The 12,631-nt window shown below is 51.5% G+C and overlaps 1 long non-coding RNA gene across 2 annotated transcripts; it reads right to left on the bottom strand.

Annotated features, from left to right (window-relative positions):
* Nucleotides 1–10,319: 10,319 nt before the first annotated feature.
* LOC120711730 lies at nt 10,320–12,631 on the bottom strand. Of its 2 annotated transcripts, XR_005690458.1 has the most exons (3): nt 11,821–12,631; nt 10,790–10,900; nt 10,320–10,681 (listed from the first exon to the last, which is right to left on the bottom strand). It is a non-coding gene; the product is annotated as an uncharacterized LOC120711730 (long non-coding RNA). The 2 variants fall into 2 exon arrangements; XR_005690457.1 differs by having other exon boundaries at nt 10,790–12,631.

The following is a 12,631-nucleotide window of genomic DNA, read 5'->3' as shown; positions in this document are numbered from 1 at the left end:
TCCCAATTTTACACCGTGTGCGGTGGTAGAGAATGAAACCATTGCAGCGCTCTCCCAAGTAGAGAGAACGGAAAGAGCCTCGCTCTTATTTGATCTTGAGTCATCCCTTGCATGTCGAAGGTGCGGCATAGTTAGAGGAACGCTTGAAGATGTAGATTAGCATCTTCTTTTCCAGTGAAGGGCGAGCTTTGCACCATCCTTATGATTGAAGTCTTGATCTCGAATGGAACTCCGATGTTGTCGAGGTTTTGGATCGGCAAGTCCCGAACGTCCGGAGTGCATAGCTCTCCGATCGTACGCTCTGGCTCCGGTAGCGCCATCCCTTGGTGAAGTGGCGCCTCCTTTGGACTAGTTGGTGGAGTTGCTTGAGGTGAAGATGATGAATCGTCGGCTTCAACTTCTGGATCTACTAGTTCCGGCTTCCTTGATCGTGCTTCTCGTCTCCTTTGCCTGTAAATTTTTTCTGGATCATCAACAAAATTTTCGGGTTTGTTGGAGAGGCTCCCGTCCATCTCCTATTAGGGGTTAGTGAAAAAGAAAAATATATACTAGATCTAAAAGATGAATATACAAGATCTAAAACATAAAAGAAAAATAAAGCAAAATAAAGATTAGATTGATTGTCGTGGAATAGATCCGTTTTTTTAGTTAGCTCAGAAAAATAAGAGATCTAAAAAGGTCAAAAAGAAAAATCAAGAAATATTTACGAATGCAAGTAAGATTGGATCTTAAATCGATGGTTCCCCGGCAACGGCGCCAGAAAAGCTTGTTGACGCTCCTTAGCGCCCCCGATTTATATACCGCAAGCGCACGGTTTCGTGTAGCTTTTCCCTTAGAGTATTCCCCCAAGGTTTATCAATCCACGGAACCAAAGAGACAAGAAACAATCTACTAGCATAGAGATTCCTTTGTGTGAGATGGTGAAAACGAATCTAATCTATTAAAAACACGACAAACACCGAAGGTAGCAAGAGAAAGTTAGAGATAACCAATCTAGATCACCTAGATCATGCATATGTTGTAGTTCTAGCTACCTTGATCTTGATGATCCTAGCTCCAGAACTCTGACGTGGTCTTCCTTGCAAGGTTCCCACGTTGGCTAGGGCGAACCCTAGACAACTAGCACGACCCTCGGCTCTCCGAGAGGTGTCCCTCTATCTTCTCTGCTCCTTGGCGTCGTCTCCCAAATTGATCTCTACGTGAACCATGGGGAGGGGTCTTTAAATAGCCTCAGGGAACCCTCGGTCAAAGGGGAGGTCGAACCGACCTAAAAACAGGCTAGGCCGGCTGGCCCAATTAGCCTAGGCCGGCTGGCCTGGGTCTTTCCTTCGCCGGCTTGTGCTCAACTTTCTCCCCAAGTCTCCTGGAATCTTCTAGAGTTTATGTCTTTCACGATTGCACCCCTTTAGACGTCGTTATCTTCGAGATTTCTTCGAGGAGAAGGATAGGATGGAAAATCCTTCCTTAAATATCCCTTTGCTTAGCTTAGCCCCGAAGTATCTCGATCTTATCTTGTGGGCTTTGTCTTTTGGGCTTCATTGGAGGGTGGATGTGTATGAACGGGCCTCTAATCATCATGGCCTTCGATCCTTTGTTCGGGCATTGGCCTTCGTCTTTCTTCGTGTCATCGTGTGATCGTGGGCCTCGCCATTTCATGCTCCAAAATTGGTCAAAAACCTGCAAAAATGAAGTACCCTCCAAAATATATGTGCAAACGTGAAAACGACCAATAATTGGGCCGAGGTTAGGATGCTTAGTGATTTTGATATTAAATTCATGCCATTATCAAAGTTAAACAGGGGATAAAATGGATACTTAAGGAGCACCAACAATTTGCATCGCTGCAAGACACCCGAGGGACTGCGCTTGTATAGCTCGTTGTCGATTAGGACGAAGGACTTGGCCCACCTAGCGAGGTACCGCGCCTGAGCGCGGTTCAAGCGCGGTTCGAGGTTAGGGCCCCTCGAATCATCCAGTCAAGGTACTGGACGCGCCTGTCTCGCGCAGTGGGGGCCTCGTCGACTTCCATTGCTTCGGCCTCATCCGTAGAGGAGGTCTCAAAGTCAATGTCCATGAGCTCGACCTCGTCCGCTAGGGGGTCCCGCCAGAGGGCCCGGTGGACGAGGGGCCTGGCTCCATCGAATCCTTGAATTCGACGGAGGACTTGGTGATGTAGCGAGCGAAGATGTTCAGGGGGACGGTGGTCCGCCCCGACACAATCTTGGCTAGTTCGTCAGCATCCTCGTTGTACTTGCGCGGGACATGATTGAGTTCTAGGCCGTCGAACTTGCCTTCGAGACGGCGTACTGCATTGCAGTATGCCTCCATCTTCGGGTCGTGGCAGATAGACTCATTCATCACTTGGTCGATGACGAGTTGAGAGTCACCGCGCACATCGAGGCATTTGACGCCGAGCTCGATGGCGATGCGGAGGCCACTGAGGAGGGCCTCGTACTCCACCATATTGTTAGACGCAGGAAAGTGCAAGCGTATCACGTACCGCATGTGTTCCCCGAGGGGTGAGATGAAGAGGAGGCCGGCTCCGGCGCCGGTTTTCATCACCGACCCGTCGAAGTACATGGTCCAGCATTCGGCTTGGATTTGTGGTGGGGGTAGCTGAGTGTTGGTCCACTCAGCCACGAAGTCGGCCAAGATTTGGGACTTGATCGCTTTTCGAGGGGCGTAGGTGAGAGTCTCTCCCATCAGCTCCACAGACCATTTGGCGATTCTACCCTCGGCTTCCCGGTTGCGGACTATCTCTCCCAAAGGGAAAGATGAGACCACGGTGACGGGATGGGCCTTGAAGTAGTGGCGCAGCTTGCGCCGAGCCAAAACCACTGCGTAGAGCAGCTTCTGAATATGCGGATAGCATGTCTTAGTTTCAGACAACACCTCGCTGATGTAGTACACCGGCCGTTGGATGGGCAGAGCATGGCCCTCCTCTTGCCTTTCGACGACGATCACCGCGCTGACCACTTGGGTCGTCGCAGCTATGTACAGAAAGAGGGGCTCGCCGTCCGTGGGTGGTGTGAGAATGGGGGCATGAGTGAGCGATGCCTTCAACCTGTTGAGGGCTTCCTGAGCCTCGGGGGTCCACGTGAAGTGCTCGGTTTTCCTCAAGAGTCGATACAGGGGTAAGCCTTTCTCGCCGAGGCGCGAGATGAACCGGCTGAGGGCCGCTAGGCATCCCATGACCCTCTGTACCCCCTTTAGGTCTCGGATTGGTCCCATCCGAGTGATGGCCGAGACTTTCTCAGGGTTGGGTTTGATGTCCCGCTGGGAGACAATGAAACCCAAGAGCATGCCTCGAGGCACCCCGAACACGCACTTCTCGGGGTTGAGTTTTACCCCTTTGGCCCATAGGCAATCAAATGCGATCCTGAGATCGGCAACCAGGTCGTCCGCCTTCTTGGATTTTACAACGATATCGTCGACATATGCCTCTATGTTCTGCCCGAGATGGTCTCCGAAAACGTGGAGCATACACCGCTGATATGTAGCTCCGGCGTTTCTGAGGCCAAAGGGCATCGTAACGTAGCAGTACATGCCGAAAGGTGTGATAAAAGAAGTCGCGAGCTGGTCGGACTCTTTCATCTTGATTTGGTGGTAACCGGAGTAAGCATCAAGAAAGGATAAAAGTTCGCACCCTGTAGTAGAATCTACAATCTGATCAATTCGTGGCAAAGGAAAGGGAACCATTGGATATGCTTTATTTAAACTAGTGTAATCTACACACATCCTCCAGATTCCGTTCTTTTTTCTTCACTAATACAGGATTAGCTACCCACTCGGGATGGAATACCTCCCTGATGAACCCGGCCACTAGAAGTTTCTGCAACTCCTCACCAATCGCCCGGCACTTGAGCTCGTCGAAGCATCGCCTGCGATGCTTCATCAGCTTGGAGTTGGGTCGGATATCAAGGGAGTGCTCGGCGACCTCCCTCGGTATGCCAGGCATATCCGAGGGGCTTCACGCAAAGATGTCAGCGTTGGCGCGGAGAAAGTCGACGAGCACCACTTCCTATTTACTGTCGAGGGTGGCGCTGATCTGCAATGCCTTGTCGTCGGGGTGGCTCGGGTCGAGGGGCACCTTCTTGATACCCTCGGCGGGTTCGAAGCTTCCTACATGTCGGTGCGTGGAGTCCAAGTCCTCACTTGCCATTTTGTCGAGGGTGGCTGCGAGGGCCTCGTCCTCCGCTTGAGCCTCCGCTTGCTCAACACACTCGACGTCACACTCGTAGGCGTGCTCGAACGAAGAGCCGACGGTGATGACACCCTTCGGACCTGGCATCTTCAGCTTGAGGTAGGTGTAGTTGTGGATAGCCATGAACTTGGCGTAGCAGGGATGACCAAGAATGGCATGATAAGATCCCCGAAACCCCACCACCTCAAAGGTGAGTACTTCTTTGCGGAAGTTGGCTGCCGTGCCGAAGCAGACAGGTAGATCGATCTGGCCGAGGGGTTGGACGCGCTTCCCCGGCGCAACGCCATGAAATGGCAACTTGCTGGGGCGAAGCTTGTTCAGTCCAATCCCCATGAGCTCCAAGGTGTGGGCGTACATGATGTTGAGGCAGCTACCTCCGTCCATGAGCACCTTGGAGAAGCGAGTGTTGCCGATGATAGGGTCGACAACAAGAGGGTACCGTCCCGGGTGTGGGACGTAGTCGGGGTGGTCCTCGCGGCCAAAGGAAATGGTATCCTCCGACCAATCGAGGTAGGATGGCATGGCCTTGGTGATGGAGAAAACTTCCCGGCGCTCACGCTTGCGTTGCCAAGAGGTCATGTTCGTCGTTGGCCCTCCAAAGATGAAGAAGGTGTTCTCCACTGGGGGAAACTCGTCATCTCCACCTTTGTCACCAGCATTCTTCTTCTTGTCTTCGTTGCGATGTGCGACGCGGTTGTAATATTTCTTGAGCATTTCGCACTGCTCGAGGGTGTGGTTGACCGAGCCCTTGTGGTAAGGACATGGCTTCTTAAGCATGTCGTCGAACAGGCCACCACCGCCTCGAGGGGGGCCTCGAGGCCCTTTGCGGTCTGGGGCGGCAGCGAAGGCCTCCTTGGAGTCCTCTGCCTGCCCCGATCCGCACTGGTTCGGTGGGACCGGCTTCTTTCCCTTCCTCCCCCGCTTCTGTTTCTTGGCGGGGGCGTTGGGCTTGGCGTTGCCGCCCTCCGCGGGTGCATCGTCCTTGCACTTGTTCGGCTTATCGTCGAAGATGGCACCAACAGCCTCCACGCCGGCGGCATAGTTGGTGGCAGCGTCGAACAACTCATTGGTATTGGCGTGTTAGCTTCTCGTGAGCTCATGCACCAGGTTCCTGCACGTCGTACCCTCGAGGAAGGCATTGATGACCTCGACGTGGGTGATGCTGGGGAACTCGGTGCATTGCTTGGAGAAGCGCCGCACGTAGTCGCGCAGGGACTCGTTAGGCTTCTGACGACACCCTTTGAGGTCCCAGGAGTTCCCAGGGCGAACGTATGTGCCCTGGAAGTTGCCCACGAAGATTTTGACTAAGTCGGCCCAGTTGTGGATCTGGTCCGCGGGCAAGTGCTCGAGCCACGTTCGTGTGGCATCAGCAAGGTGAAGAGGAAGGTTGCGGATGATGACCGCGTCGTCCGTCGCACCGCACAGCTGGCATGCTATTCGATAGTCATTGAGCCAGACCGCAGGATCGGTCTCGCCCGAGTACTTGACGAGGGTGGTGGGTTGTAGAAAGCGCGGGGGAACAGAAGCAGTTCGAATCTCCCGGCTGAACACCCGGGTGCCCGGAGGCTCCGGTGACTCACCCCTGTCGTGCTCGGGGTCGAAGCGTCCACCCCGTCGAGGGGTGTACTTCCTGCCACCGATGATGTAGCGGGCGTCGCCATCTTCGGCGTGCCCGTGCGTCTCGTGGAGCCGCTCCCACGCGGGAGGCCTTATGATGCGGTCGTGCACCGAGGGTACCTTCGTACCGGGCGCTACGCCTACCTTGCCCTTCCCTACTGGTGGAGTGTGCACGGAGACCTCGTGGTCCTGGTGCGCAGTCTCACCAGCAGGCTTCGATACAGTGGAGCGCATGTGAGACGCAGAGCTCTCGGCCTGCTGCACAGCGGCTTGCATGATGAGCACCTGTGTCTCGCGGCGCAAGTTGCGGCCCAAAGGTGTCGATGGCTTGGTCATGGCTTGGAGTAGGTAAGCCACAGCAACGAGTTTTTCGCCGGCCGTCTTCAGTTCCGGAGATTTGTCGACATTGTCGTCAGCGAGGATGCGCTCCCGGGCAACGTACGCCGCCGCCTGGGCATGTGCACCACGCGCGGTGCGCTGCTGCTCGAGTGCGGTGCGCAGCTCCTGTGTCTGCCGGCGTTGCTCGTCGAGCTTGGCTTGAAGCTCTTTGAGCTGTGCCAGCTGTGCTTGCCGCACCGCCGAGCTTGACGAAGAAGAAGGGGCCGCAGGCGGGACCGCCGGTTGGTTCGCCTGTGCGTCCGCCCCGCCATCCCCGTCGTCGCCCAGGGCGTTGTCATTTTGCTCGTCCGCGAGATCTGCCATGAAGCACTCCCGAGTGGGATTGTATTCCCCCTCACTGGAGTCCTCAGAGCAGGTGAGGCAATAAGCCATCACAAGCTGGAACGAGCGAAATGCGTTGGGGTCGCGGACCCCGGAGTAGTCCTCGGCTTCCTCGGCCGTGAAGTTGTTCATGAAGAAGTTGATGTCATCGGCGATTGAGCTCGCCATTTCGGGGTAGGATTCGTCAGGAGACGACGCGATGAGGTTGTGGATCGACAGAAGATGATGACCCGGCAGATCCTCATACTCAGTGAAGTTAGTGCTGATTGAAGAGGCGTAAGTGGCAGCGTTGCGCATCCCGAAGGGAAAGGGCGACGGCGAGGTCGAGCCCCCCTAGGAGGCACTGGTGCTGCAGTAGATGGTGGTGCCGGCGCAGACGGTGCCGACGCACGTGATGACGAAGCGATGGCCCCATTGGCCGCGATGCTGAGTTGCGACATGCCAGCCTCAACCCACATGGGGGAGCTGTGGCGTGCCGCACGGCGCCACTCCGCGCGTACTTGTCGCGAACGGTGGCCCGAGCGCCTGTTGCACTGGGCTGGTGAAGTCGGAGTGACGGGGTTGCGTCTGGGCGAGAGGAGCTCCATGAGGTAATCGTTGCTGGTTGCTCTGAACTAGAGACTCCCGAACCAGATCACGTACCCCGCTGGGAGCGGTTCCGAAATGCCCATGGGGTATGGGTTGGATCTGCCCGCCATCCCTGGAGATCAAATGGGAACAAGAGAGAAAATGTCACGCAGCGCTCCCCTACCTGGCGCACCAACTGTCGGTGCCCTGACCCGGGGGTCCGGATCCCTACTAGTAAATGATGTGTGTTTCCTCGTCCCAGATGTTGATGCAAGAGGCAACACAGTAACGCACGGGTTTATCCTGATTCCGGCCATGGGGCCGTACGTCCAGCAAAGGGGTGTGCGAGGGCACTGTATTATCTTACACCCAGAGTGCTTGTAGTAGGGGGTACAAGCGAGGCGAGAGAGGGAGGGAGGCTCCCAAGTCTCTGCTAGAAAGGGGGTTTATGTGTAGTGAGTTGCGATGTTGGGGCTAGAAGCGAGTGCGTGTGCTCTGAGCAGTGTAAAGCCTAAATAGCCCACCGACCCCTTTAGGGAAGCCCGCCTCCTCCTTTTATAGACACAAGGAGGGACGGGTACACGTACAGGGGGTCGCGGAAGTCGTCGTTTCTCCCCGAGTCGTGGGGATATAATAGTCGAGTATTGTGGGAAGTACACTGTGGGGTATGGCGTCGGGCATGGTGGTCGTCCTGGGCGTTGTCCTTGACCTCGCGGAGATCGCGCCGGCGTCCTGTCAACCCCAGCAGGTGGCGTGGTCGTCGTTGTAGGATGTTCGGTCCTCCAGATGTGGCGTTCCGTGGGCCCTGCGGGTCAGGATCCTGCGTACCCCAGTGGTGGTGGGGCACGCGGCGGTCCCGGACCCCCCTGGATAAAGTGCCGGTATGCGCACTAAGGAGGTTCGAGGGTTGCGTGGGGGTCCCAGATCCCCCGAGGGGGGAGGTCTGGGACTCCGGTTGCGTGTGCTGAGCACCCCTCCTGGAGGGGCACGTGGCGTCGTCGGACCCCCTTCCCAAGCAGGAGGCGGGTCCGGGGCCATACGTGTGATGAGGTGGAGTACGGACGGCCGGAGTTGGCAGAATAGTACGGGAGCAGTGCCGAGCGCGTCTCGTCCCACGTCGCAGGTCTCATAGTGTTGCCACAGCACCCGGGATGGCGGAGCAGTGACCGGAGTTGGCGGATGGGACCCCGGTCACAGCCACTGTGAGGAATGTCGGCCTGATGCCGTCTATCCTGAGCGTTGTGGAGGAGTAGTTGGCTTTTAATGCTTCCGTACGACGGGCGGGTGAGCAGCATGGCCGTTCGTCCCTTATGCCGAGGGGTGGCCTCGAGCGAGGCGGAGATGCGGGGTGAGGTCGAGGGGTCTCGACGGGAGCCCTCGAGCGAGGCGGAGATCGTCCCACGGTCCCGAGGGGGATGCGAATGGGCCGCATGCTGGGCTCCTTTGAGTCCTTTACTTTCTTCCGGGTTGGCAGGAGGCCGTGGGCCTTCGCAGGCCCAGTTGCCTTAACATGTGTTTGCGTTTTTCAGGGTGATCTTAGTACCCCGATTAGGGTGTCCCTAATCATGGTACCCGACAGTCGCTATGTTGAGAATTGGAGGGAGAGATAAAGCAAGGAAGGATAATATTAAAAGAAAATTAGCTAAGCTCACTTATGAATACTTGCTTTAGCTCCTTGAGGTGCTTTTATACCCACATGAAGATTTTTTGATCAATCCCACTTAAGTGAAAGGGGTTGATTATATAAGATATAAAGAAAGGATGGCACTTGTTGCTCATCATTTGAAAAACTATTGAGTCCATAAGTGATACATAAGTACAATGCGAAATAGGTTATTTAATTAAGTTTTAAACAATAGGGATATTGTGTACATAAGATCCAGATTTTTCTTTTATCTGGATACTAAGATTGTCTTGGTGATATCTCTTAAGTTTTGAACTATAATGATCACTAAGATAAAGGTCTAGAAAACGGGCTAATTCCCATTAAGGGCAATAAGTTTGCTTACATTGTGGTAGACATAAGCATTACAAGTTTAATTAACTTATAAGTTGCCCTAAATATCCTTAAAGGATCGGGATATCTGGGAAATTAAGTCTAGGACTGAACCCCTGGAAAATCACTAAGAATACTTCATCTTATTAGCATAAATGCGAAAGATGTTGTACATGCCCACAAATAGGAAGTCCAATATTTTGAACAATTATGTTACAAGAAGTGTTGATACTAAGAAATTCCACATAAAGTATTGTCAACACTCTTGTGGCAAAAGCTATATGTGGAAGGCTTTAGCCAATTCTTTCTTAAAAGGCATCATTAAAGATGCAAGATAAGTTGTGACATGTCCTGAATTATACACCGTCAAATATGGATTTGTGTCCCTGATCCATATCATTTTTTAAAAATAAAAAATTATTTTTAAGCAATTTATCCCGGAAATTATTAAATGAAAGAGTGCAATTTTAGATCGAATAACATGTCCATAGGTATCCCAGACCTAAGACATTGTGAAAGACTGAATTCAGAATCAAATATAAGTTCAAGGCCTAAATAAACTAAGTTTAAGACTAAGTGATGCTTGACAAATTAAGAATGATATAAGTATTAAGCATCAAATAAGTTCTAAGATTATGATGCTCGTTATATAAGCATTAAGTAATGTAACATAAGTTCTAAGTATTGGGCATCATGTTTAGAGGCTTGCCTAATATATTCACTACAAAAAATCTGTTGATACATGACGATAAAATTTCATCACAGATCACTAAAAAACCATCATAAATCAGTATCTATGACGATCTCAAATTGCATCATGTATTGAGCGTCACAAATCATACCTCATGACATTCCTTAAAAATTCATCACGGATTGCTTGATCCATGACGTTTGGAATCCGTCGTAAAATAGCCCCGGGCCCCCGAAGCCCAACCCATGCCCAACCCAAACCCATTTTTTATGACGAAAATTAACGTCACAGATTCAATTGCCATGTCATAAATTAATGAGAATAACGTGGCTGATGACATGGCAATGATGTGGATGGCAATGATGATGTCATGGTTGCTGAAATGGCAATGATAGGTGACATGGATGGTGATATCAGCAGCACAGCCCATTCGTGGATGGGCCCATATAAAAATTCAGCCCACCAATTTTCATATAGCCCATAAATGAAATTAATAGTTCTAGCCCATAAACCACAACAAAAAATACCAGACCAAAATATAGGACCATAATATTCCATATTCCATCCAGAATAACATCAAAATAAGGGATCACATACAGTCTTTCCAACTAGTAGCACTAGCAGCCCAACATTCAAGGATCAGAAACAATAAAAAGGCTTAGGACAAAACACAACAAAAAGGAGCGGAAACAACCAAAGGTACATGAAGCTACAACAGCAAAGTTTTGTTCCTGCAAAAGGTTGAAGTTCCACCAGAAGCTAACATGCCACCTTGTTGCTTAGCTTTGACTTAGCAAAAGCATGTGTTTTGTTTCCAACTTAGCTTGCTTACTTCAATCACAGTTATTTCTGCAGGTGTTTCTATTTCAAGCTTGTCACAAAATACCTACAAAACAGACATATGCATATCAATACTATTGGTTTGCTCTTAAGAGGTTGGCTCAGTTTCAGAGAAAGTAGCTACAGCATATGGTATAAAAGTTGGATAAACTACCTAATGAGTAAGAGCCTAGGCCATGGCTCGCTCGCGTTTAGCTGCAGCTTCCTGCCACTTTAAAAGTTTTGTTTGGATATCTTCCACAGAACCAATAATATACCAGCCATTCTGTAATTTAATACAACGCTAAAAGTTCACAAACAAACTAAATTGTTGCACGAAAAAACTAAAAGCTCACAAACTAAATTGTTGCACGACCATGTCAGTTATTTTCTAACAAGAGCACGATATGTTTCTATAGGAAAATATGGTAATCTGTAATCAAATCATATGCCAGCCTAACCAGCCCTTTTAAAATGGCTTGAAGCCTAACCAGCCCTTTGGTTTCAATCATCAAGTGAGAATGCAATAGATCAATGCACCACCGTGTTTCTTTTAGAACCATAATATCATGCAATAGACATTCAGAGCTGAACATATGCATGAAGCAAACAGATCCCACATTTATTTATGAGCCGAGTTATTAAATTTCCAAGGAGCATGCATCCTTAAATTAGATAGCAAGATTTATTCTTTTACCAATGTGCACTTATTGTGTAAATAGGAAAATCATGGGTTAGATTAAATGGTAAAAACCATTATTGTTACTCTTCTCCTTATTCACACTGAAATGTGATGCTCTGCAAGTCAGATAAAAGAATACAAAGAGTCAGCTTCTAGGGAACAGAGAGCAGTGCAAAAGCTAAATATACTGTTAAATTGCAACAAGCTACCAGCACAAATGAGTCTAGGTAGTGTGCGCGACTAATTACTGCTATTTTTTACTAATGGAATAATGTGCAAACTATTGGTAATATCATTTATATCCTAGGTACGCATTTCAACGAACAGTTGATGCATAGATGTGCTATGGAAAACAGAGCACCTGGACCATGAATCCAATTAAATCATGCACTTTCTTGGTCCACCCAGGTGCTTAGAAGCCACAGATTAAATCATGCCATGATTATGTTCGCCAGCATATAAGCAACGGATTGAACAATAACAATAAGGGAGGAGGAGGATAGATGGATCCAACGACTCATCACCTAGAGAGAGGACCTGCATGCCTCCGTTGGCAAGGGAGGCCTCGCAGCCCACCAACCTCGCCCTCCCGTATGCCTGCTCATCGCCCATTCGCAAGCTGCTCACCGCGTCCCACAAATATGCGCCAGCCCTCCCCACCTTTGGTGCCAGCCAGCTGACCATGGTCGGGCACAATAAAAAAAATATTATGGAACCGCTGCTCCTCTCCGCCTCATGCCCAAACGCACGCGCTGGGCGCACGGGCCACTGCCATCCCTCGCCGGCTTCGGTGCGCTCGGCTGGTAGCTCCGCCCCTCTCGCTTGCAAATCTGTGCCGAGTTTGGGCGCCCAAGCTGTGAAACAAAAGCAGCAGAGATATTAAGTTAGGGATTGAATCGTGAGGAAGACGATGAGGATTGACAAGGGGACCGAGGTGGTGTGTGGATCTGTTGGCTGCCGAGGCCGGGGTGGACGACGGCGGCAGATCTCGCCGATGGGTCGGATGCACCGGGGAGAGAGCCTACTCCGGCACCGCGTCCGAAAGCAGGTTTGAAGGGAGGAGATCCGCCGCCATCGCAGACCAGCCTGTGAGGTGGGACTACGGGAGGCAGGCGAGCACAGGTCCGGCTAGCCACATGTCTGGCCAGCCACAGGTCCGGCCAGCTTGAGCAGCTGGCGCTTGTTGAGGCCTCGGCTCCAGCGGGAGGCGCGGGCGCGACGATTTCCAGCGGGTAGGAAGGGTGGCGATGTGGCCGGGCCTTGCACCGCCGCCATGCATAGAGGGCAGGAGGGAGGACGGTGCGAGAGAGGCAGGAGGGGATGCGAGTGTGGAGT

Source organism: Panicum virgatum, chromosome 6K, assembly GCF_016808335.1.
Source record: "Panicum virgatum strain AP13 chromosome 6K, P.virgatum_v5, whole genome shotgun sequence".
Lineage (NCBI taxonomy): Eukaryota > Viridiplantae > Streptophyta > Magnoliopsida > Poales > Poaceae > Panicum > Panicum virgatum.
The sequence above is the reverse complement of the archived record's forward strand: the minus strand, read 5'-3'. Positions and strand labels throughout refer to the sequence as shown.